Raw genomic sequence first — 27,273 nt, forward strand, 5'->3', positions numbered from 1 at the left:
GTTATATTCCTTTCTTAGTGAGAATTTAATGGTTTAAATTGCTAGGGTTTTTTTTTTTTAATGTTTAGACGATTACATTATTTACCAGGAGCAGACAAACAAAACATAACGTAAAAAGTCTTCCAGAAGCTATTTCCATTCTCTTCTTCCCTTTCTCTTGCAAACTGGTGTCTTGTCTTTACAAGTTCTCGGTCATGCCATAAAGCTGTTCTTTTGGTTTCATAACAGAGATGGTGAGCAGTGGTAAGAAAACAAACAAACATCCAGTTTACATAAATTCCAGAGCTCAGTTCAGGGAGCAAATGATGGGGTTGAATGTTGGGGCAGAGTGAAAGCTCTGGATTCTGGTGAGACAGAGTCACTCACTTACGGGGCTGTGGTAAGGGGAGAACAAAACTAAACTGGGTTCCTGGGCAAGAAACCAAAATGAGCATGGAATTGTGATCGGGGCCCATAGGTGCCGTGCCTTGTGATAGTAATTACGAACAGAAACCAAACACTAATTAATAACGGCATGGAAGGGGATCAATCTTTGAGAGCGGAGGCAGAAAGAAGGAAGAATGGCATTACACCTTTTCTCTGGTTCATTCCGTTTCCTCGGCTGGTGTGGGAGAGCATCTTGGGTGAAATCAGGGCAAAATAATTCTTTGCTAAGGTGATCAGCTCTCATGAGGTCTTTCTCTACGCTCTGTCCAATGCTAAAGCCCACAGGTTTATGCCTCCTGGGAAACAGTTATTCCAACCCCGTACAGGTGAAGCGGTGAGGGCATAACCATGAAGAACATGTTTCCAGGTAGCCTGAAACCCAGCAGACAATGTAGCTGTTGCCCAAGAAACACAGATATCTACATTGTATGCCAGGTTCACGCCCCAGACCTGGACGCTGGCCTTGCAAGTCCTCCCCATGCATGATTTCAACGCAATTGCCGGCTATGTTCAAAGTTCCTGGTATGTATCTTATCTACCACACTGAAAAGACAAGTCAGAATGCACTGCTGGGACTTATCAACGACAAGTAAAATTTCCTTAAACTGCCATACCGTCAGATTGTCATTATTTAATCACATAATTGTGAAAATGCCATTTAAAAGTCAAGAGATGAAAAGGATGGGTGGATGGGTGGGTGGATGGGTGGGTGGATGGATGGATGGATGGATGGGTGGGTGGATGGGTGGATGGATGGGCGGATGGGTGGGCGGATGGGTGGGCGGATGGATGGATGGATGGATGGATGGATGGGTGGATGGGTGGATGGATGGGTGGATGGATGGATGGATGGATGGATGGGTGGGTGGATGGGTGGATGGATGGGCGGGTGGATGGGTGGATGGATGGGTGGATGGAGGGATGAATAAGATATACAGGTAGAGAAGTAGATAGGTAGACAGATGGTTTTGTGACCAAATGACACCTTCCACATGGGGAAAAGAGGAAAGAAAAAGAGAGTCTATGGATTCCCCCGTCTTGTGGTGCTGAAATCAAGTCACCTCATCATTCATAAAACCTTGATGGTTCTCACTCTCCAGCTAATAATGGAAGAGTTACCACTCGGGAACTTAACTCTATGTGTGTGTGTGTGTGTGTGTGTGTGTGTGTGTGTGTAAATCAAGGCAACAACTGAATTATTAAGGACTCCCCAATAACCTTGCTCAGGATGCTGTAACAGAAGCCAGAAGATGCCATCAGAGACCCAGTAGCCAGATGTAGCTACTGATTACAAAAGACAGGATCTACACTGGCTACTGAGCCATTGAGGGTACCTACACACGCCAGCAGCTAGGTGATCCGCAGCCTTCTGGGGAGGGGTTCTGTGGAAGGAAAGAGAAAAACATCAATCCTGGAAACTTATGGGGAAGTGATATCAATGGATTTCAATTCCGTATTTTCTTTATTGACATAGCTGACAACAATCCCATGTATACAGTTTTAAAACAAACCTCTAGATTTATTCACTCAGTGTGTATTGATTGAGTGATATTGAATCAAGGGCCAGATACTCTCCCAGGTGCTAGAGATTCAGCAGCAAACAAGAGATGAAAATCCCTGCCTTTCTGGGCACATGATTGTGAGAAAAGCTACAACTGATTACCTGGCACGTGTTTGCAGTAAAATGTTATTATATGAAAAACTGATCAATTACAGTAAAGAAATAATATTTCCCCACTATAAATTGAGGATGATAAAGTTATTTCTACCAAATGTCTAACACACCAAAGAAACCTGCAAAAAAGAGATGTCACCAAGTATTCAAAGCAGCAGCTCGCCAGTATGTCAGTTCCAAGCTTTCCTCCCCTAATCCGATGTCGGAAGACAAAAAAGTTCGAGGATAGATGTCCTCTCCATGGATTCATTCATTCATTCATTCACCCCAGAAATGCCTACTGAGTGCCTTCTCCGTACTTTCTGCTGGGCCCTGGAAGTGTGACACTGACCAGAGGCCCTGCACTCATAGAACTGAGTGTCTAAGATCCGAGGGGTGTGTAGGCAAAGACAAAAAAGAAACTCGATTGATATGTATGACCGTTTCACAGAGTAATGGGACAGTAAAGAGGAACGCTATTTGCATAGGTAGTCAGGGAAAAGCCTCATTTGAGCAGATCCTTGGAGGAGGAGGAGGAGGAGGAGGAGGAGGAGGAGGAGGGAGGTGGGGAACCTGTCACAGACCTGGGGTGAGAAAGGACACCGAGGAGAGAGGCAAGAGTCAGAAAAAAGGCCCCGAAGCAGGAAAAAGCCCGGTGTTTTCGAGAAGGCACTCTCATCCTGGCACATGACCACCATGGCCAATTATTATTTTTGACTTTTAAGATTACTTAGAATCCTACCTTCTTATGAATTTAAAATGCTTTGGCTGTCACTTTGAAAAGACTGAGGAAAGTGATCATCAACTGGAAGAAAGCTTATACTTAGAACTTTAATTTTTTTTTAACGTTTATTTTTGAGAGAGAGAGAGCGTGAGCGGGTGAAGGGCAAAGACAGAGAGAGGGAGACACAGAATCCGAAGCAGGCTCCAGGCGCCGAGCTGTCAGCACAGAGGCCGACGCGGGGCTCGAACCCACGAACTGCGAGATCATGACCTGAGCCACAGTCCGGCGCTTAAACGACTGAGCCACCCAGGCGCCCCAATACTTAGAACTTTAAATCACGGCAATCCGACTGGACATGTAGCTAGACCACGGAATGACACTGAAATATTCGTGGCCAGGAAAAGCGCCTTTAAAAAAAACTGTGTTGGCTGTGAGAAAAGATGACCAGCTTTCTGGGAGTTCTAAATACATACATTTCAAAGGAATGATTTAACTATTTAATCACAGATGTCTAATTTTAAGACAGAAGCTACTTGCCAAGTTCTAATAATGGTGTTTCACCAGGTGGTTCGCTCTTAGGGGAGGAGGGTGAAATTTACAAGGTGAAGTAGGTTTTAGTTTGATTGGTTTTTTTTTCCTTTTTCATTAAATTAAAACCAACTCTATGGTGAAGGACATTTTGGCCCTGCCTGAAAGCCCGGGCAGAAGTATCAAAGTGGAAAAAAAAAAAAGACTGTTTGTGCAGGTTTGGCTGAATCTCACCCTCAATGTAAAATGAAGCATTTTATAGAACACGCCAATTTATTTTTCATAAGCCGCTAAGACTAAATGTTCATAACTCTACTTTTATGAATAACACTGACAATTACAGTGAAGCAAGGGTTCAGTTTGGTTAGTTTTAATGCCAAAATCCAAAGGATTACCTTTTATAAGTTTTGGTCCATATTTAAATTAGAAGAATGAATGATACTTTTAATTGTTAAAGCTTGCCCTGCCTATCCTCCAAATGTTCCTAAATTTAAAGAACTATGAAGTTAACGTGGTCTTTCCCCCCCTCCTTTTAAACTTATCTAGGTAATACCAAAAGGGAAAACTAAGTAAGATTTTACTAAAGACTGTACTATAGATTAGTGTCAGCCACTAACACACTTTTAAAGTTTATTAAAATATAGAATAGAATATCTAAGGAATACACTATAGCACAGAGTATTAACCAATAGTACATTTTCAAAGTATAGGGCTACCTGGGTGGCTCAGTCGGTTGAACGTCCAAATCTTGATTTCAGCTCATGATCCCAGGGTTTTGGGATTAAGCCCCATGTTGGGCTCTGCACTGAGTGGGGAGCCTGCCTAAGATTCTCTCTCCCTCCGCCCCTCTCCCCTAGTTGAGCACGCACTCAACCTGAGATGAAAAAAAAGTTATTTTATTTTAATTTTTTAATGTTTTTTAAGCATTAAAGAGATATAGAGAGAATGAGACAGAGTGTGAGCAGGGGAGGGGCAGAAAGAGAAGGAGACACAGAATCCGAAGCAGGCTCCAAGCTCTGAGCTGTTAGCACAGAGCCCCACGCGGGGTTCGAACCCACAAACTGTGAGATCATGACCTGAGCCGAAGTTGGACGCTCAACCGCCTGAGCCACCCAGGCGCCGCTCCCCCCCCCCCCGCAAAAATAAAATTTTTAGATAAAAATTTTAAAGAACCATTTTCAGAGTTTATAAGTAAAAGTCAAAGAAAAGGAATTGGGTCCAACTGAAAATGTCACATTATATATAATTCCATTATCTAGCAATTAAGAAGCCAGCTAAGCCCCAGGGACGGGTGACAGAACTATAACCAAGGTGCTTGCTGCTCAAGTCTCATTCACGGTGCAAGCAAACAAAATAAAGACAACGGATTAAAAAATTTCTGTCCATTCAAGCTAAAGACCATTTATTCGAGGTGTAAAGAATGGGAAAGGGAGTTTGAAGGAAGAAGGCTGATGAACAGTGAAGCCTGACACCTGCTGTTGGAAAGCCTTGTTGGAATGGAGATAAAGCCCATTTCTTGAAATGTTAACCTAGAATTTGAAGAGCTCACTCTCCAGAATTAGAACAGGGGTGACCTATAAACCAAATCAAGAAGTAAAGAAACCCACTGATGTTTCAAGCTAAGATGAGAGATATAAAATGGCATTCTCATCAAAGTTCCACTAGAAGTGAAAGAAACGCAGTGTCGCGGGTCATTCAACGAAACAAGAGTAGACTTACCCTGTCTCTTTTAAGGGATTACTGGGACAATTCTATTTGCCCCACCCCCAAAGTATCACTAACTTTAGAAATTGTGGTTTTTGGAAAGAAATTTAACCCCAGGCACTGCATTTGGAAGTCAACAAAGAGGGATGAATAGAACGTTGACTTTCCCAAGTCAAAATGGTCAAGTTTGACTCTAGATGTCCCCTCCAACACCCACCCATGCGATTTCGCATATTTTAGTGCATGTCCCAGCAGCTTTCGGAAACTAAATAGGAATACAAATATATCTATGGATCTGACAGGACTCACCCCAGAAAGCTATTTTAACAAAGTCAGAGTTTACTTTAGAAAGCGAACAAAAATGGGGCGCCTGGATGGCTCAGTCGGTTAAGTGTCCGACTGCAGCTCAGGTCATGACCTCACGGTTCATGGGTTTGAGCCCCACATCGGGCTCTTTGCTGACAGCTCAGAGCCTGGAGCCTGCTTCCGATTCTGTGTCTCCCTCTCCCTCCCCCACTCATGCTCTCTCCCAAAAACGAATAAACATTAAAAAAAAATTTTTTTTAAATGAACAAAAACGGCCTCCCATGGGGTAGATCTTATGTTAAGTGCTCTTAACACACACACACACACACACACACACACACACAAACACACACACACACACACGGACATAAAGGCAGCTTTAAGAGGTGTTGCATATGTCTGTTACATCTCGATTGTGGTGATAGTATCGTGGGCATTTGCGTATGTCCAAACTCATCAAATTGCATACAAGAAATACGTACAGTTCCTTGTCGATCAATCATATCCCTCCATAAAGTTGTTGACCAAAAACGCAAAAACAACTACCAAACTGCCTCCAGTGTGGTTAAGAACAAAAAGTCTAATGAACTCAACCGGCCGGCCCAGGGAAGAAATGTACACGTATATACACACCGGGCCCCATGGGGTGAAACTATGTCAGAGGGAAAAAAAAAAAAAAACCCCGACCCAACCTTTTAAACACAGGTGACTAACTAAAGTACATTCTTGCAGACCTAGATTCCTTTTGGGTTACGTTAAGAGGTATGTGAGCCAGGGTCTCACCATAACCAGCACGTGGTTGCAGCCCATCCAACTCCTGCATACCTGAGATCCTGTGACCAGACGGACCAAAAACATTTACACCAGCTGATGGTCACTTGATTTTCGCATCGCTCTATTTAGTAAATTGCTCTGCAGGTCAACCTGAAGCCTGAGGTGAACATTTTCTGAGACGTTCCTGCTCAAGACATTTTTTTTTTTTTAAAGGACTTTGCCTGCCAGATAATTCTAGTCCGAACAGGCCTGGGAAGGGATGGGGTTGGCACGAGATCCTAAAACAAGCTTACAAAGGCGAAACCACTTAGAGCCCATAAAGACAGACCCAGACTAGTTTCTTAAAAATACTATTTAGCAATTAGACACATGCCTTTAATCCTTCTCAACGAAAACCAAATTTTTTTGTTTTTTTACACAATCGCTGGATGAAAACATGAATCATTTGGCTCATTAAAAACACTCAAGAGAAAAAGGATGGTCTTCACCTAAGGAACAGCCTTTTTTTTTTTTTTATGGACAAGGTCCAGAAATTAATTGAACTTCCATCCATGTGCAAATATCTCTCTGTGTCACTCTCCCTCTCTCTGAAAGAAACCACTCAATTCACTTCATACAATGTCAGCAGGTGCGCAACTGCAGTGAGGAACTCTTATCACTGAAGAAGAAAGGTCATTTGCATTCTATCAATGGTAAGTAAAAACAGAGTTAAGATCAAAACAAGGTGGGGCGCCTGGGTGGCGCAGTCGGTTAAGCGTCCGACTTCAGCCAGGTCACGATCTCGCGGTCCGTGAGTTCGAGCCCCGCGTCAGGCTCTGGGCTGATGGCCCGGAGCCTGGAGCCTGTTTCCGATTCTGTGTCTCCCTCTCTCTCTGCCCCTCCCCCGTTCATGCTCTGTCTCTCTCTGTCCAAAAAAAAAAAAAAAAAAAAAAAAAAAAAAAAAAAAAAAAAACAAGGTGATTCTTCTGAACCTGTAATTACCAAACCAGGCAATTCGACCAAGATTCTGTGACTTATCCCTTTACTTTGTCACAATTAACCCCCTACTCCTTTTCCATTATTACTGGGGTCTTTGAAAATGTGTCAGTATCACAGACACGTAAGTGTTGCAGGTTTCATTCAGAATCAAATGTCCACCAGGCCTCTGCTTTCGCCGCGGCACCAAACTCCCTTTTGTCACCGAATGTGCTCACGGTGCGAAATTCTTCGTTTGGTCTTTCTTTGCTCTTCCCATCAAGTTTCAGAGGATCTCCATTCCAGGAAAATTCTTACGTATCCTTATCCTTTAAACAATACATGCTTCCCAACTTAGTTTTATGGTACCTTTCTGTAACATTTGTGGGTATTTATAGGAGCAAGCTATTTACTTGTAAAGGAGCCAGTTTCCTAACAGAAGTATAGGCCAGTGACAGCACGTTCCTATATAACCCCTTGCGGGTACCGAAGAGTCCTGGGCATTCAGGAAGGTTCTCCTAAATGCCTTCATTCCACAGGATAAGTAAGCAAGATCTACTGTGGTGCAATGAAAACAATTGAGACAACCGAACAAGTAACAGTGGAGGAGGGAAGAGAATAGAAGAAGGAAAAGAACAAAAGGAACATCCACATGTTACGGTTTCTTTGGCTCACGATGGTTTTACAATGAACTACACTGTAATCAAATGAAGCCTCTTCCGAAAATCATAGCCGTCTACCAGAAGTCGTACTGGACTTCAATTATTACGAGGTCCGTGGTAGTATGTTGATTTTTTAAATTATTGGTTTGGGTAAATGACTCATACCACAAAGGAAAAGGGAAGACGGCTAACGGATACGTGTGAAGGTTTGGAGGGGCCAATAATAACCGTTTGAAATGATGGAGGGCTACATGTATATATCATGCTTGCTGATACTATCTGATGACCTAGCGGTTACAATACCCACAAGATATTCACCAGGGCAAACAGGATGATAACGTGGATTCTACTATGTAACCAAGAGAAAACAGGAAAGTTGATGGAGATTTATAAAAGACTGTTCTGATGCGTGTTACACTGGGGAAAGGGACAGAATTGGATGTTTTTCGGTTTCTAGAGAATGGAAGAAAGACAGCCTTATAAAGTCCCAACCTGCACATCAAGTATTTGCTCCCAGAGCGATCTCCACCCAGTGGATGTGCGGCCACTTCAACTGGTCACAAAGAAACCAAAGGTAGGGGCGCCTGGGTGGCTCAGCTGGTTACGCGTCAGTCTCTTGATTTCAGCTCAGGTCATGAGCCCAGGGTTGTGGGATCGAGCCCCACGTCGGGCTCTGCGCTGAGCATGGAGCCTGCCTGGGATTCTCTCTCTCTCTCTGTCTCTCCTCCTCTGCTCCTCTCCTGCTCATGTTCTTGCCTGCGCCCTCTCTCTCAAAATAAATAAACATTATTATTGAGCAGTACTGAGTTACTACCACCGAAACACTTTCTCTCCCTTCTTCCCTCATTAGTTGATGCTTGACTGGTCTACACTCAGTACGTTTTTGACAATATATGGATGATTCTGCAGAGTACACGTCAGTGTTTAGAGAGACACTATCAATCTAATTAAAATGAGCCGGATTCAAAAAAATAACGAAGAAAATATCAAAGGATCAAGCTCTCAACTTAGAGGAAGAGGGCTACTTAAGACAGAGGGCCACTGGAAATGACAAAGAGTTAGGGCGCCTGGGTGCCTCAATGGGTTGAGCGTCCGACTCCTGATTTTGGCTTGCGTCGTGATCTCACGGTTCGTGGGTTCAAGCCCCACATTGGGCTCTGTGCTGGCAAGTGCCAAGTGCGGAGCCTGCCTGGGATTCTTTCTCTCTCCCTCTCTCTCTCTCTCTCTCTCTCTCTGTCCCTCCCCGGCTCACTTGCACACACGCTCTCTCTCAAAATAAATAAATAAATAAATAAATAAATAAATAAATAAATGGAAAACGACAAAGAGCAAGGAGGAGAGACAGAGGTCAATACAGCCAAGAAGAAAAGGGGTGTAAGAGAAGCCCGACACCCAACTACAGCACCCAGGCACTCATCAATGAGGTAAGGCTTCCTGGGCTGTCCTGTTACACTAGGTAGAAGAGGAAGGGTATCAGATGGAGAAAACCAGAAGTTGGGAGAGGAAGGATACAGTCGGAGTAACCCTCCGGAGTTAAAAAAAAAAAAAAAGGTGGGGGGGGCTCCGGGGTGGCTCAGTTGGTTAAGCGTCCGACTCCGGCTCGGGTCATGATCTCACGGTCCGTGAGTTCGAGCCCCGCATCGGGATCTGTGCTGACAGCTCAGAGCCTGGAGCCTGCTTCAGATTCTGTCTCTCTCTCTCTCTCTCTCTCTCTCTCTCTGACCCTCCCCCGTTCATGCTTTAACTCTCTCTGTCTCAGAAATAAATAAACGTTTAAAAAAAAAAGTTAGCAAAGGTGAGCATCCAGAGTCCGAGAGAAAGGGAAGATTATTCACAGTCCTGAGCAAAAAGGCAAGAGATGAAGGAAGGAAGTCTTTCTTCCTGTGCAAGGTGGGGGAAGACACAGTGGCAAACTTTATCGCTAAGTTGAAAGGGGAAATAACAGAAACACAACTGCTGTTTATACTCCTGGTAAGTAACACAAGGGAAATCTGGTTCCCCTTTCTGTGAGCGGAGAAAGGCGTCAGGAGAGACACTTGGCACTGAAGGATAATGTACAACCTTGAAAGGACTGGTTACGGAGGACAGGAGAGAATGTGTCTACCGAAGCAGTGCCTTTCAGTCAAAAAGGAATAGCAAAACGCTCTCATTTACAGAAAATGGCAAGGCCTAAGGAGCTAGAAGATGGGGGCGCCTGGGTCACTCAGTCAGTTAAATGTCCGACCCTTGATTTCCGCTCAGGTCATGATCTCACGGTTTGTGGGATCGAGCCCCGTGTCTCCTAAGGAGATGTGACAAGCCAGGAACGACCCCAACTCACCAAAGTCCAGAATCACCTGGTCCGCTCTGTAACTCAACGCTCCCCACTTCCCGTTCCTCACTGGCAGACAGCGGCATTGAAACTATTCGAATTTCTCCCTGACGATTACGATTCATTCTGACATTAGCTCCCTTTTAAGTCCTATCCTGATGATTGAACTTTTGTGTCGTCTGGGGGAACAAACTGTTAAAAAAAAAAAAAATCTATACAGTGTAATTCTTTTCATGCTGAGAGGTCAAATTCATCCTACTGCTGTACTCACTAACAGTCAACATGCCCACAGGACAGCTATTGGGACACCAGAACAGGGATGGAATAAATGGAGGGACTTCAAACGGCAGAATCTAGACGATTTGGTGAAAAACCAAAATAAGACAAAAAAAAAAAAAAAAAAAAAGAGAGAGAAATTCCTTCCATTGACTTTCATGCTTGGGCAAAACCTCACTATCTCTGTGCCCTCAGAGGATTACATCTCCTGATTTTTCTAAGGTTAAAATAAACCTGAATGAGTTTTTTTTTGTTTTTTTGTTTTGTTTTGTTTTGTTTTTTTAATTTTTTTTTCAACGTTTTTTATTTATTTTTGGGACAGAGAGAGACAGAGCATGAACGGGGGAGGGGCAGAGAGAGAGGGAGACACAGAATCGGAAACAGGCTCCAGGCTCCGAGCCGTCAGCCCAGAGCCTGACGCGGGGCTCGAACTCACGGACCGCGAGATCGTGACCTGGCTGAAGTCGGACGCTTAACCGACTGCGCCACCCAGGCACCCCCTGAATGAGTTTTAAAACCGTGAATAGAAAGTTTAGAAACTGGAACTCTCCAGACCCTAGTCAAGAAAACAAGTCACGATTTGTTTTCGATGTACAAGGATGGACAGACAGAAAACTCGTAGGGAAATTGTCATTTTACCAACACAGCAAATGACAAGTTACAAGACAGCATTTTCCAAAGTGTATTCAACTTTGGAGTATTAAACCAAGAGACGAGTCCACACACACACACACACACACACACCACAGTTCTGTGAATCTCTTAAAATTTGGGAAATGTTACTGAGGTACTCTATGCTTCTCTTGAAGTTTCAATACAAACATAAAAGGTTCTGAGAAGTCCTGCAGGAAAGAAACTTAATTTAATGTTGTTCAACCCAGTGTTTCCTGAACTTATTCAACCAGAGAAGTTTTTCCCTGTCTTCTGAAAACATATTTTGTGAAAGGCCAACCTAGGGAGTAAAAAAGGCTACAACGGTCCCCACATTGTTCATCACGTCAGCTGGGGATAACTTTGGTTGGCAACAGACCCATCAGAAAGGAAGAGGGATACTAAAGAAAGAGGGCCACTGAATGTGACACAGAGCAAAGAGAACTGTCAGTCAACATAGCCAAGGAGGAAAAAGGTGCCAGGCACAGATGGGCCAACCTTCTTAGCTAAGTAAACCCTAATGGCACCTGCCTTCAGCTCTTTAGTGTCCTTTCAAACCATGAGTTTCAGGCGTCAGGACTCAACTAAGCACTGTGTAGTATCTTTTGTTTTTGTTTTTGTTTTTGTTTTTGTTTTTGTTTTGTTTTGTTTTTGAGAGCTAGAGAGAGCACAGATGAGCAAGAGAAGGGTGGGGGGGGGAGGGTCGGAGAGAGAGAAACTGCCCAGCGCAGAGCCCAGTGCGGGGCTCGATCCCGCGAACCGTGAGCTCATGACCTGAGCCGAAATCAGGATTCGGACACTTAACCGACCGAGCCACCCAGGTGCTCCAGGACTGTTTGGTATCTTTTAAAGAAAAGTTGACAATAATCCAGTGCACAAGATTTCATGTATCATGACACGTGGCAATGTTGATGGAAGCCACAACGCAACTAATGGAGTTAAGCTCTAATGGAGTTAAGTATCGCGCCATCAGTAAGCACGCCTGATAGGGAAATCACATAGTAAATATCAATATCCGCTGCGAATACGATGTTTACGGGCTACCGTGGCTCTTTCACCAAATGAGTCTTTGGCCCTTAGAACATTCTCATGAAGCCTGGGGTTGTATTACTACCCTTCTAGACAAGGGGAAACAGGATTAAAGACCATCACCGCGGGCAGCTGGTATGCAAACAGAGGAGACTCTAGTAAGTGACAAACCAATGAGCAAAGAACCCTGGCCGAGTACCCAATGACATGAATTTGGGGAAGCAACAAGGTACAGTAGGAAGAATGGTGACCTCTCCCCAAGAAGTTGGGGGCTCTGTGATCCAGGCAAACAGCTTGGCTTCTCTGGGTTGCAGCGTGTGCCCCAAGAAAACTAGAGGAATATTGATCCTACCGATAACGGGATGGCGGAGATGATCACACAAAATGAGGTTTACCAAAGTACTCTATCAATGTCCCCGTGCTCTGCAAATAGAGTTACTTCTCTAACGGTGGTAGAATCTGAAGGTGGGATTTTCATCTTTGCCATGTGAACCCTGCTGCAGATATTAAACATACACCTACCGTATGGTGCAGACATTTCTGCTCCTATAAGTAATAGCTAAAAACCGGAAACAACCCTGATGTCCATCAACAGGTGAATAGATCATCAAACTATGGTGTATCCGTATGATGGATGCTACTCAAGACCGAAACGAAGTGAGTTATTAATGTAGTCCGCAACATAGAGGACCCCACCCTGAGTGCAAGAAGCCAGACAGAAGAGAGGACACACTGTATGATTCAATTTATGTAACTCTCCAACGGTCTTCCAAAATGTGCCATTTTACGTTTCTACTGAAATGTATTAGGAGAGTTCTAGATCATCCGCAAACTTGCCGACCCTCGAATGAATGATCACCTGGTGTTTCGGTTTGCATTTCCCTCATGAGGACTGATGGTGAACATCTTTTCATATGCAGATCTGTCATTTGTCTCTCTTCTTGGGTAAAGTGTCTGTTCAAACCATTTGCCCCTTTTTTCTAGGCTGTTTCTTCATTATTGAAAACTCCGTCGGCTTTAATGGGTGGTGCAAAACGGACACCTAAGAACTAGGGTCAAAATTTCACATTAATTCACGGGAACCCGAGAGGATCAAAAAACCTCACCAATGCCGAACTAAAATACTGTCCAAATGTTAGGACAAACTTGAAATTCTTTTAAAGCTAGAAAAAGGGTGGGATTATTTTTACTGGTATTGCCGCTAACTCTACATAGGCTCAGAGCTCCATCACTGAACAAAATAATCCTATTTCCGCGCGTCGCAGTGGTACCTAAACCATCTTAGTTCTTCCTCAGCGCCATCAGCTAAGATCCCCAAAGTTCCTGTCCCCAAGGCCACATTTCACGCTTTGTGCTCAGTGCATTCTAATCCCTGAAGATTCCATTTTGCAAAAAGAATTTCTCGCATCAAACTTGTGCCCACGTTCAAAAAGCGACGGAAGGCCAAACCTCTTTCGCACTTGTTTGTGCAATCAGTTATGGCTACAGTCTTCCTTTAAGATCTACAGAGTAGGCTAGTTTGAGGGCAGCTACAGGCTTTCCTTTGAGGAAAAGCAGGCCGGGTTCTGCCGTGCCGTGCGGGGCCATTGGTTCGCAGCTCAATTGTTACAGTTGATGTGGGTTTCCTTTTAGATGCCTGGAAAATGACTCTGCTGACCACATCCACATTCTGAAATACTTTTTGAGAACTTGTAACCAAACTGCAGGAACTGACTCATTTTGCAGCGCCCAGACACCACACAGGCGTTCCAGAATGGACTCCAGTCAAAGGCAGAAATAGCAAGGTCTTAGAACACAGGCAGCAAATGGTCTATTTATATGGGGGAGACAAGGGGGGAAATCCCGGGATGCATGGGGCAAAACGGCGCAAGCCCCGGGAGACCATCGGAGGTGACCGGCTTTAGAAAAAGGACCAAAGAGAACACACGACTTCATGAGTTAACACATGTGTTGCCCTCAAAGCTAGAAGTCAGAGACCAGGTGGCAAAGGGACCTTAACATCTAGCTCTCTATCTTTCACCTAGAAAGCAGATTCGGTTGAGACACGTACACAGGGGAATTTGGGGGCCACTGGGTCTCAACTCCCATTCCCGAATTCCTTGATAAATCAGGAACACACCCCCGCCCCCCATGTCTCAGGAGCTAAACGGGAATGGGCCCCCAGGTCGAAGATGACAGAGAGAAGTCACCTGGGCTTCGGACCAGAAATCTGCAGGTACCCTGGGGGGCGGGGTCTCCTACCTCCTTCCTTATCTACTTCACACCTTTCTCTCTCAACTCCCAAGCTCATCCAAGGGGGCTGGCTTCCACAGGAAGTGCCAACTCTCAGCTCCCTTTCTCCCAGTCCAGAGTTCCCACCTCCGGGTGGGGGGGGGGGGGGAGTGGGGGGGGGGGGACAAGAGCAAACCAGGCCCTCCTCGGGCAAACACTCTATGTTCCCCAATTACTCATTTCTCCAACCCACAAGTGAAACTCTCAATCTCTCAGTCAGTTTCAGCCAGAGGCAGTGAGGAAATCCGGTCCAGTTGAACTAAACTATAAATGACAAAACCAGTTAACTCTTTTCTGCAGGTGGGGTCCCTGGCTCAAAGAATAGGAGTGCTAACCCAAATGCATAACTAACTAGTGGAAAGTCAGGCGAGGCGGTAAGAAAATAAAGTCTCAAGGGGGGGGGGGGCGGGTGAAGGAAGATAAACGTGGACAAGACGTACAAACAGCTCTCAAGCCCTGTGGCGCGGTGCGTGCCGTTAGACCTGGTTGCGGGGTCCAATGTCGGTAAAATGACGTGTATACGCATTTTACGTCCGCTCTCACTGATGCCACGTCTGTTAACACAAAAGGGAGGACGTCTAACATCAGATGATGACAGAGCGGATGATGACAAGGGACTGCAACCCATCTGCAGCAATCGACTCTATCTTTAAGAAATTGCAAAAAAAAAAAAATGGCTTTAACACAGTTATTTAAAAGACAGTAAGTAGATACACCTGCATTCCTCCCGACTGAGCAACTGTTCTGACTTTGGTACGCTCCCTTCCTGCCTCCGATTGCAGAACAAGGACGGTGGAACACAGCCTTTTCACCTGTATCGGGCAGATTTTCATATACAATTGAGAGGACATCGATCAAGTAACTGAACATAAAACTAAGGTCCCCCAAAAAGAAAACACGGAGTTTTTGACACAGAGTTACGTGGAAACCAGGGAAGTTACCAATCCTCAGCTGTTTCACTGAGTATAAAATCAGCAAAGACATGCCCCTTGGAGAGCGAAGCATTAACCCACTTTTGGCTCCTTGGCTGATAAGGAGTTGCTAGCTCAACTTTCTCTCTCCGTCTCCCTCTTTCCTCCTCCCAAGGTTTTCAGGTAATTTAAATGACAAAAATGGCATTTTATCCAAAGAGAGCCCTGTGTAACTTGTACACACTCCAGTTATGAGGCGCCATGGGCTGGTCTCTCTGGGATCCCTACATAAAATCACCCATACTCTCAGAATGCCATCCTCCTTCTCTCTAGTTATCGTCTCCTACCTTCCAGCAGCTTCTGTGGCCAACAAGGCCCTAGGAGACCTGATATTCACTACCTCCCAGACCTCATCTGCTACCTTCCCCCTTGCTTACTGTTCCACACTGGCCTCTTTTCTTAAGAGTTTTTTCAAGTTTGGGGCGCCTGGGTGGCTCAGTCGGTTGAGCATCTGACTTCGGCTCAGGTCATGGTCTCGTGGTTTGTGGGTTCGAGCCCCGCATCGGGCTCTGTGCTGACAGCTCAGAGCCTAGAGCCTGCTTCGGATTCTGTGTCTCCCCCTCTCTCTGCCCCTCCCCTGCTCACGCTCTGTCTCTGTCTGTCTCTGAATAATAAATAAACGTTAAAAAAATAAAGTTTCTCAAGTTTATTTATTTATTTTTAGAGAGAGAGAGAGAGAGGGAAGGCGAGAGAGAATCCCAAGCAGGCTCCACCCTGTCAGCGTAGAGCCCGACACGGGGCTCGAACTCATGAACAGTGAGATCATGACCTGAGCTGAAATAAACAGTCACCTAGGTGCCTGAGCCACTGGCCTCTTTTCTAACTCATGGACATACCAAGCTTGCCCCCAACTCCACTGGAGTGGTTTTTGTCTTCTCTGCCTACAATCCTTTTCCTCCGCATACCTGTGGGTAAGTCTCTGAGCAAAGTATCACGACATCAGAGAGGCCTTTCCCGAGAGCCCCGGATAAGCCGCTCTTCCTGGACCCCTCGGATACTCCTCTGTCTGACCTAAGTACCTACTGACACCTAGCTGTCAGCCTCCCCCCACTGCCATGCGGGCAGGAACCCTGTGCACGGTCGTATTCCCAGACCCAAAACACCACCCGGCACGTGGGAGGTGTGCAACACGTTTTTGCAAAATGCACATTTCTCTGCCAATTGTTCCACGACAAGCTCATGAAGTCTAGTCGGCACCGGGGACAATTTCTGTTAACCTCTCACCCAAACGCCCCATACTTCAAGGGCCGGGTGGACGGAGGTTAGAGGAGAGCCCATATCCTCAAGCATTAGAAAGCAGGCAGGACCAGGGGGGAGGAAGAATAGATTCCTTATGGGTAGAAGAGAAAGAAGGGTTTTACCTTTGCTGCTGTGTGGTCAACCCTCTACCAGAAAACACACACGGTTTGTGCCAGGACAAAGAACCTGAATGGTTAGTTATGTGTTGTTGTTGGCTTCTCCCCCCCCCCCCAAAAAAAAAAACCGTGCCAAATGACTCCCAGGCTAAAAATCACCAAGTGTGAGGGGCGCCTGGGTGGCTCAGTCAGTTAAGCGTCCGACTTCGGCTCAAGTCATGGTCTCGAGGTCCTTGAGTTCGAGCCCCACGTCGGGCTCCGTGCTGACAGCTCAGAGCCTGGAGCCTGCTTTGGATTCTGCGTCTGCCCCTCCCATGCTCATGTTCTGTGTCTGTCTCTCAATAAAAAATAAATGTTAAAAAAAATTTTTTAATAAAAAAATAATCACCAAGTGTGAGTACAAATCCTCCTCCCTCCGTATCTTCCTCTCCCCAAAAGAGAGGGTATCCCTCGTTGCTCCCATCCCTACTGAAAGATGTTTTCCAAAATCTCACAATAAATTTAATTGAGGGCAGAGCAGGATTTCGTCCCCCCCCTCCAAATTAGCCTAAATCCTACTTAAAAAATCTTTTCCAATACATCGTTGTGGTCTCTTCATGTGCTCCAAACAGGGAAAGGAGTTGAAAGCTTGGGGCTTCTTAGACTGTATTTCCTGCCACATTCCCTACTAGGGGGCCCTTCCTCCGCCACCATCAAAAAAGAAAAGAAAGAAAGACCATTTCTCTGCATTATTTTCCTGTCACAAGCCTTTTCTCTCCCTTACTTTAAAAAAAGAAGCCTGGCTGCCAAAGGAAGATGCTTAAAGACTTTTATGAATGTCAGCCTGTGAAATGTGCCTTGTCGCAAAAATGGCAAAGGATCAAATAAAAGATGGAGTCACTGAGGGGAAAGGAACAAAGAGTGGGCTGCCTTCCCCTAATGGACCCTCACACTGTCCTTTCTTTCATCTGTCTGCAGGTAGGTGTTGAATGAGTTATGTGAGAATATGGATAAAGGAAGGGGGGGGGGGGAGAGTGGGAGTGAGGGAGGGGAGGAGGGAGGGAGGAAGGAGGGAAGGAAGGAGGGAAGGAAGGAAGGAAGGAAGGAAGGAAGGAAGGAAGGAAGGATTATTATATCCTCCTATATCCTCCTACGGGCAAGGTCAATCCAAGGCCAAGAGATGTTTTTAAAACATTTCTTTTTTTTTTTTTAATTTATTTTTGAGAGGAAAGCTGGCAAGTGGGGTAGAAGCAGAGAGAGAGAGAGACAGAGAGAGAGAGACAGAGAGACAGAGAGAGAGACAGAGAATCCCAAGCAGATTCCACAATGTCAGCGTGGAGCCCGACATAGGGCTCGAACCCGCCAACCGTGAGATCGTGACCTGAGCCGAAGTCAGAAGCCAACTGACTGAGTCACCCAGGTGCCCCGAGATTTCAAAGCGCCCTGAACCCGTCAGCTTGGGTAGCTTGCCCTCACCTTCCAAGTCAAATTCTCAAGCCACATTTGAAAGAGGAGGAAAATTCTCAAATGTGAACGCCCTCTCCCACACTCTGAAAATGAACTCCTCATCCAAACATAGGCTTTTTATGCACATCGGTTCCTGCAATTTTTTGCTCGGCAGTTTCGCCCTCCTAGACAGCACCCAGAACTAGATGCAGATAAAGGAGAAAGACATCAGTCATTGCGGATTCGTACTCATTTTCCATTTCTAGGGATTAATTCCACGCCAGATAGAAGAATCTCCAGAAAGGTTAATAACCGTGCATCCCTGGGACCCAAAGGCTCACAAACTTCTCACTTCCACCCCCCACTTTCAAGTGAAAACATTCGAGAAAAAAAAAAAAAGCAGGGGAAGTTACATGAGTAAATTTGTGAAGCGCGTGAGATCAAATGAAAACAAGGAATTCCCCTCCTGGCCTTTCGTGGCCTAATTTAAACTCATAACACACAAATGACTAAAACTGCCCCCGTTGATCTGTGAAATAAGAAACAGAAAAAGTCAACTGTGTATTTCACTATTGAGAGGGCCAGGCTCGGAAGACGTGACACTTTGCAAAATAGAAATGAGAAGACCATTTCTGAGACTTTCAGGTTCAGTCAACTTTTATTCTGCTTTTCTGCCAGAAGGACTTCCCATCCGTACCGGCCAAGAGCCTATTTGGATTTACATTCTGGTTCCACAGCTTACCGGGTGAATGGCCCTACGCGTGTTCCTTTACCCCTGTGCCTTAGTGTCCTCATCTATGAAACGGGCCCCCCCAAATCGCGCCAGTGGGATGTCGAGGGGATCGAAACGGTCAGCGCGGACAGAGCACTTATAATGGCGCTCTGTTGTAACAGAAAAAGAAAGACACATACCTTAGAGTGGATCCACAGGCTTTGCGACCGAACTGAAGCCTGTTCCCAAAAGGATCCGGGAAGGGCACTCAAGTGTGTGAAGCACCATGATTCCAGGGACCACAGCAGGTGATTTACACGTGGTTCTCTCCTTTCCTGCCATAGCCCCGTGAGCCTGTGAGTCCTGACCCTCCACTCTCGAGGGCTTCGGGAAATAAATGGACTCATTTACTCTGTTGGAGCCCAAAGGCTAGACCTCTGGGGGAGCAAACGCTTCAATGGGTGCCGTGAACGGGCACCTTCTTGGGGTCACCGTAACCACTGCCACGTACTTGATCCACTCACTAGACAATGCCTGGAGGTTTGGAGATTGTTTCCCCAGGTGATCAGAACTTCGAAAGCACCCTGGAAAGCTTCGCTGGGCCCATACAAACTCAACTCAGTCTCTCTCAATTGTAAGACCTTCGGGTCTCACTTTACACAGAGGTCACACACGTCCTAACGGAGAGAAATCGATGGGTTTTCATTGAAAAAGCCTTTATCCATCTACTTTTAAGAGAGGTGGGACAACAAAGCATTCTTCCAATGCCACCACCAGCAATGGGTTTTTAGTGGAACAGGTGCTTATGGAGAATTAAAGTCTTCCAAGGCAGAAAAAGAAGATCCTTTAAAATAAAACCTTACCTTCCTTTTCACAATCGATGACTCCACCTTCTACCTTAAAGGAAGCCGTTACACTGTGCTTTTAAGCAAGGTATTACTTTATCATCGAAAGCAGTGAGAAACTATTTTGCTATTAAAATGTAACGAAGAAAAACAAAATGTCCCAAATATTGTATCGACTTACAAAAACATATTGTATTCAGTTTTACAGGCATCTCATCTGTTCCTTTAGGAATTAATTTAAAGAAAGAAAATCAACTATGTAAATGCTCTAAATACTTTGGAATGTGCAAACCAGAATCAATATAGGATATTATGGCAATAGCTTATAGTTGAGAACTTAGGAACCTGACCCACAAACTGTCCAAGATTTGATCACTTATATTCTTTTTATGTTTTTTAAAGTTTATTTATTTTGAGAGAGAGAGAGACAGAGACAGAGACAGAGAGAGAGATCGAGCAGAGGGAGGGGCAGAGAGAGAGAGAGAGAGAATCCCAAGCAGGCTCTGCACCATCAGGGCAGAGTCCGATGTGGGGCTTGAACTCACAAAATGTGAGATCATGACCTGAGCAGAAACCAAGAGTCACATGCTTAACCGAATGAGTCATCCAGGGACCCCTAATCACTTACATTCCTTAGTGTAATTTTGTAGAATTGTCTTATATTGAAATTTTTCTTAATTTCCAACACCCCCAAAAAAATACTGGTACCAGGTAGGTGAGTTTAACATGTTAACCCCTGGAAACATGAGTTTCCATGTTTTCACTGGAATAAAAATTTTGCATGGTTCCCCAGCTCCCTATCTAGATTGAAGGCAGTTCACAAAGCATGGAAGTATTTTACTTTGCATATCCTCCTTAGTCCTTTAAAATACGCTTGATTTTAAAAATCCTCAATGATTATGTTCAAATTTGGCTAGTTTCCCCTCCTGAATGAAGCCATCAGTTCTCCGAATACTGACTGCACAATCAAAGCTGTTGAAGAAATTCTCATGGCTGTGAATACAAAAATGGTAACTAATAAGTAAGAGAAATCCAATGGGCAGAAAAAATTTCATTACCGACAGCAGCCTGAGACTGATGGGAGGGACAATCAGACGGAGATCAAAGAGAAATAAATCAAAGATCCTTACATTAGTTCAAAAATAACATTTCTGCTAGTGATTGACTGAACCGGCAAACGAACACAGAAGTAATACATCAGGGAGAGACAAGTGCTAAGAGGAAAAATGAAGCAGGGTAGAGGGACAGAGAATTTGGGAAGGAGAATGGGGAGGTTGCTATCAGCTTGGAATGAATCTTTTTTAGCCCTAGAAATGCATAGGTATTGAAGAGACACCTTATATACTTGTTTGAAAAGTGCTGTTAACAAGTTTCCTTTTGTGGGGCACCTGGGTGGCTCGGTGAGTTAAGCAACCGACTCTCGATCTCAGCTCCAGTCATGATCTCATGGTCATTCAAGGTCATGCAGCTCAAGTTCCACAGACTGCCTGAATCCGCCCCCCCCCCAAAAAGGGCCCTTGCTTTGTCCCAACGTGGCTCCCATGCCAGGGTGCTCACCCCCTCCGAGGTGACCCCATGCCCTCCACAGGGCCCGCACTGCCTGCTGGCTCAGGGGCCCAGAAAATGTCTATGAAAAGACTTTTCCCTGCTACTCAAGATTGTTTCCTTGGGGCTGAGGAAAGAGTTGTTTCGTGTGTCTTAATTTTTTAAGATCAAAAAGTCCTGCTGCCTGCTGGTGGAGATCAATGCTGGCAAGCCTGTAAAGAGATTAACAGCCTCTCACACCCCTGGAGCTCCCACACTCCCACCCAGGAGGACCTGGGAGAAGCATTCCACTGCAGGCTCCTGGCCGTGACCACAGGGGCGAGGTCATCGGCTTCTGATGACAGCAGGGCGCCGGGTGACCTAGGAATCAGGTAAGTAGCTGACCCACCCCTCTGACTCAGCCAAGACTTCCTGTGCCACAGGTGTCTCTCAGACCTAAGTGGGCTCATTAAGGGCAGACCGCGTGGGCGGTGTCACATTGGGCAAGTCGCTTCCCCATTGCGTGCATCAGTTTCCCCGCGTAAAACAGGGGTGAACGGATTGGTGATATTCACTTTTTGCGAGGATTCAATATAAGTTAAGGTAGGTAAAGCATTTGATACGTCTAGGGGCCAGGACACTGCTGTGGGCGTCAGTGATGCATTTACATCAGTGCCTGGCACATGAGAGAAGCTCAATGTGTTGTCAGTAATTAGAGGTCTACCGACCTGTATCGGACACTGTGATCATTACGATGACGATCTGATAACGGTAACAGGGGGACTCTTCTACCTATGAAAACTCCCGGGGGGTCTGGTACAGCACTCCGTAATCAAACACCAGTAAACCATACGAACGCTTGTACTAAGTGGGATAAATAGAGACTATATATAAATAGCCTCCCCTCAGTTCAGGTCATGGTTAATGACCAAATAAATAGTCAAAACCACTTAGGAGCAGAAAATAGGAAGCCCTTCAGGCATGGAAAATCCATGACTCCCTAATTAATCTATGCCAAACAGTATCTAAACCACCCCTCCCCCCTCCAAATACAGGGCACCGTAAGAGACTCGGTCAACCGAGTCACTTCTACGAACGGCAGGTCTTAAAGTAGTTTTTCACTACAGGGCGAAATACTTGGGTTTTACCACCATTTCCAGGGTACAACCTTCTTTCCCACAGGAAACGGACAAGCTATCAAAGGGCAAATAACTGACTTCAAAACACGTGCCTTAAAAGAATACAGTGTTCTCCGCAGTCAGCCCAGAGGAGATGAAGAAACTCATCAGCCAAAATGGTTAAAGTCAGCCAAAGTAGTTAAAGGATCCTGCCACCAAAGGATTTGCACCAACCCATGGAAGCCGACCTCTCCCGCCTCTTTATTAGCCCCATATGTTGTTATTTATCTTCCCCAACTTTTCGGACCCCTTTCCGTGGATTCTATTCCTGAAGTATTTGCTTTGTTCGAAACCTGTGTTTACCACTCCCATGGCGATCCGGACACAAAGGCGAGTCAGGAAGACATGGAATGAACGGAGGTACTTAATGTTGCTTCATGGTTTTTTCCCCTTCTCATTATCCTCCTACTCAATGAGACTGTAGTGGGAGGTCTGAATGACATTTCCAAACCGAGAACTTAAAGCTACATTTCAACACCCAACCCCTCAGTTGTCATAGGAACAACACTAGGCGGCTTATCTAGATTCTAACAAACAGCCACTTGTTTCGCTAAGAAATTAAGCCTCCTCCCCCAATCAAATATATACACACACCCCATATACCTAACCTTAAAAAAAAAATACTTCTGGATAAAACTGTATACTACACCAAAAACTTAAGAAACAAGCTCAAAGGGAGCATGTTCATATCCCTGAGTATGCAAATATCAAATGCTATTTGCGAGAAATTGTTTTGAGGTCTGTCACTTGACCTGCATACCTTCAGTCTGTAGTTTTACATGCCCCACAAAGCCAAGGTGCTCGTATCTTTTCAGAGCACACAAAAATAATACTCTCCGTAACCCCAGTAGAGAAGTCAGGGCAATGTTAATGGCATTTATCCTACATGTATTTTTAAAAATCAGTAAGTTGGTAACAAAAGAGCAAAGAGAATTAAAAACATGAAGAGCTAAAGGAACTCTTCTGGAATATACTTCCTGGCATTTACTGTTTCCACCTGCTTCTGCTTCCATTATATTTTTATCACTCAAAACAACGGCTTCTCAGTGGATGAGTAAAACCTAAAACTGAAGAGGCTTTTTTTTTTCTCATTAAGCATGGCAGTAGCCAGATTATTAAATCATCAAGTTTTGCCCAGGTATTTACATGAAATACAGAGCTCAAGGTAACTGAGAATCACAGAACACAAGCTAACAATTGGATAGAAGTTACCTGTAAATATCTCAAACCTATAAATTCAGGGGCTTCAGGGAAACCAGGAGAGTTTTTCCTGTCCTCAGCCACACCTTAATTAAAGTCAAATAACCTGTAACAGTCACACGTTTGGATCACCAATCTGGTTTGCTGGCCATGTTCACGTTGCTTTTTGTTTCTTTCTTTGAAACTAAATCCTGATACCGGAGTTTTGAGAGCTCTTAGTCTGAGCAAAATTGACCTTACAAGTCATCCTGTTTTTTATGATACGTTTTTCTCCTTTTCAAGTTAAGGATTTTTAAGATTTTGAAAGTAACGGAATGGGAAGCAAAAGTCAGACGGGCAGATTCGACTTTCAATTTGCCTTAAGGTACTTAAAACAGAAATCAACAGCATTATGTCCTACAGAACCCCAAACGTAACCACTCTGTCAGTAACGGTTTTAATTATAGTCACATTCATAAAGGAACATCACCAAAACTACCTATATCATTGCTAGCAGTTAAATAACAACATTTTTTTTCCTGTCGGATTCTATAAGGAGACATCACATGGTTGCTCGTAGTGACCAATAAGAAAATAGTAAGATCAGGTAGCCACTCCAGCCCCATTCTAACTATATTTTCTTATTCTACTCCCCCTTCCCGGCACAATCATTCTTAAAAAGCCAAATCGAGAAATCAGACACTTTAAAATGTAAAAAAACCTATTACCAGCTGAATCTGCCCCTCACGATCGGTAGGAAATGTTTCCAATGCATTACTTAAACTTTCATTTTGTAGCGTTCTAAGTAAATAGTTGTCATCCTCGGGTACAGGGAGGGCTAGGAGGGCAAGCTGGGGAATTCTGAAAGCAACCCTTCAAATATTATACAGACTATTCAGACTAAATGGAAACCTATACCCAGGGACTATCAGTGCCCCAACTCTACCAAACAGCCCGTTTGATTTGTTTCTCCCCACTAAGAAGAAAAAGGAGGAGGGCAAGCCAACTGGTTATATTACATGTATTTGTCTAAACCGGCAAAGCCCAGCTCATCATCTTTGTTAATAACCTGGCTTCTTCTCAGACTTTATGGTATATTCCTGGGCAACTTCTTTTGAGAATTCCTCCCTCTGTTTATGTGTTCTCTGGTTCAACACAGTTGTTAGGGGTCTGTGAACAATTTTACAATTCCCACATACACCATATGATATCTATTAGGGAGTGATGCCACTTTTCACTTACCAATTCTGGATAAAGCAGTATTTCCTGGTGACAGAATGCTGCTGCTTCCGTTCGCTACAACTCCCTCTTCACAGCTTGATAAATCTGATTATAAAATGTCTTTGTTCCAGATCACACGAGGCGCTTTTCCTGCGAAAGTTTTCTAAAGAGTTAACTGCATTTCATTCCTGTTACAAAACGAACAAGAACAAGGGGTGGGGGGGGGGTTGGGGAACAGGGAGTTAAGTCCACACAAGTTCCTGGCAAAAAAATTTTAGCTGCATTTTTCTGAGTTTAATCAGTAAGCTATATTAAAGTGACAGTTACCAGTTCGGGGAGCCAGAGTTTGATCAAGTCGGCCACCACCGGTGTTGGGTGTCTTCTAGTGATGTGCAGACCCCAAGGAAGAAGTCACTTGGTCATCTATCACATGTAGCTGAATCACTGGACACCCGCCACCCCCCCACACACCTCCACCCTTGTTGAGCAGCACTCCGGGCAGGACGGTGGCTGGACACCCAAAGCAGGACCTCTTATAGGGACCCGCCAATTAGCTGCTGACCAATCACAGACAGCACCTAGTACCTAAGTCACATGACAGGGCAGTCCCTATGACTGCAGGATTTCTGAATTACTGGGGTTACACAAAGGACACTCATTCAGGAAAAGAGAAAAAAAAAAAAAAGCCATAAGCCGAAACAGAAAACGCCCAGGCTGTGACAACTCCGGCTTTAAAACAGGGAACACCCGAACTTCACACAGACCGAGAGAAAGCCACAGCCAAGCCAGGATGAAAATCAGAGGAATGCCTGGCACTTATTAAAAATTAATCCCAAAGCAAAGGCTGAGTTTACAAACCCACTTCAGCTATAAATACACTCTTCCTTCCTCTACAGTCTCCCCAACAATTCTGCATTCTAAACGTCTTTAGTTCAGAAGGCTCCAGTGAGCCTCGGGAAAACTCCGGTAGGAAACTGGGTAGGAGACGCGAGCCCCTTCTCTTCCCATCCCCTCAAAATACCCCCAACGGAGATTCGAAGTGCGCCATCAACAAGTTTCTTAACCAAAATGCATTCCTTTCAAAATGGTTGGATAACTCAGGCCAAATTAAACCTTGTCGTGACACATTTGTTCGGTAGCTACCAAGTCCTATGTGTCTCCCCCCACCCCCGCTCTCTCTCTCTCTCTCTCTCTCTCATGTAATCGTTTTAGGCTGCTCACATCAAGAACATTCTCATTAAGTAAATGAGTCCCCCCCACCACCACCACGTACTAGCTACCAATCTATTTATGTTAAACACCTCCGATTTATTGCTTACACATTTATGTCCTAGGAAAAATTCAATTGTGAAAACCCCCTACCATTTCTTTGCCCCCTCCCACCCGAAAACGGTACTTACAAATGTTGTCTGTTTGGGTCTGTCAGTTTCTCCCCCTCCCCCGACATCTGAAGCCAAAACATGCGCTCAACTTCATCCTTCAAACCTAAAGGCCCTATTTTGATCGTGCAAGGCTGCAACGGCTCTTTCTCCGAGGCAAGCCCAGAACACTGTGCTGCTGGCCATTCCCAATTTATGGAAGGAAGCGTATGTCAAACAAACCAGGTGATGACTCACACTGCCTCCCCCAGCCACATTTTCCCTAGAATGGGAGGGTAGCGTAAGTGCAGCCCATTTGGATGTGACTCAGTTTTATGAGACTGGTGATTGTAGTTCATCTGACAAGCTCACATTTTTTTTTTTCCTTTATAACGTGTACATTTCAGGATCAGAATGCACGTTCTAAACAGTTTCAAAGAACTGGACCGCGGAAACGAGAAAGTTGCAAGATTATTTTTAAGGTACGGCAAAGCTCTGGTTCTAGTCCCAAATCCTTAAAACTTCCTGATTATCCCTTGAAAATGTCATACCTGAGGCAACCTAACCTTTGAGTTCACAGGACAGCCGTAAACGAATTTTATACATTTAGGTCTACTAGAGGCTTTCACCGGGGGAGGGGGGACTCAGACGCCTTCTGTCCTGAGGACCCAACTGCAAGTCCAAGTCTGGGGCCCACGTGGCAGGTTCTTCAGGAAGTGGTCGGGAGCATAAGAGCCACGTTGAGGCTTTCACTTTTGCATTTACTGCAATTCACATACTAACCTGAGCTCCTCTCTCTCTCTCTCTCTCTCTCTCTCTCTCACACACACACACACACACACACACACTCATGCAATTCAACCACATCACACGCACACTCACACAAATCTATACAGTCCTCTCATCCCAACATGCTAAGAGCTGCAAGAGAAAAACTTGGAAATCATCAACTGTCATCTATGAAAATTCCCATTAAATACACGGCCATGCCGAAAAGTCTTCAGCTCAGGAAAAAGTTTACTACCAAGATGGCAGAGGCATTATATGGAATAAACTGTTCCCGGGTATTACACAGGCAGGAAGAAGGCAGTCCTAAGAAGTGCAATTCCCCACCCGAAAAATCTGGAAGGCTTGGTCTGAGCAAGTTTCACTAGAGTTATCTCTTGTCAGAGTGCTTCCTTTAACCTTGAGCAAAGCCAGCAACCGCTTGGACTAAGGCTTAACATTTATGGTTG

The 27,273-nt window shown here is 44.9% G+C and overlaps 1 long non-coding RNA gene across 1 annotated transcript; it reads right to left on the bottom strand.

Moving 5' to 3' along the window:
* On the bottom strand, window positions 1–26,005 carry LOC131502324 (uncharacterized). The gene is made up of 3 exons (XR_009257007.1): window positions 25,008–26,005; window positions 24,702–24,868; window positions 1–1,808 (listed from the first exon to the last, which is right to left on the bottom strand). It is a non-coding gene; the product is annotated as an uncharacterized LOC131502324 (long non-coding RNA).
* Between the last annotated feature and the right edge of the window lie 1,268 nt (window positions 26,006–27,273).

This window comes from Neofelis nebulosa, chromosome X, assembly GCF_028018385.1.
Source record: "Neofelis nebulosa isolate mNeoNeb1 chromosome X, mNeoNeb1.pri, whole genome shotgun sequence".
Classification (NCBI taxonomy): Eukaryota; Metazoa; Chordata; class Mammalia; order Carnivora; family Felidae; genus Neofelis; species Neofelis nebulosa.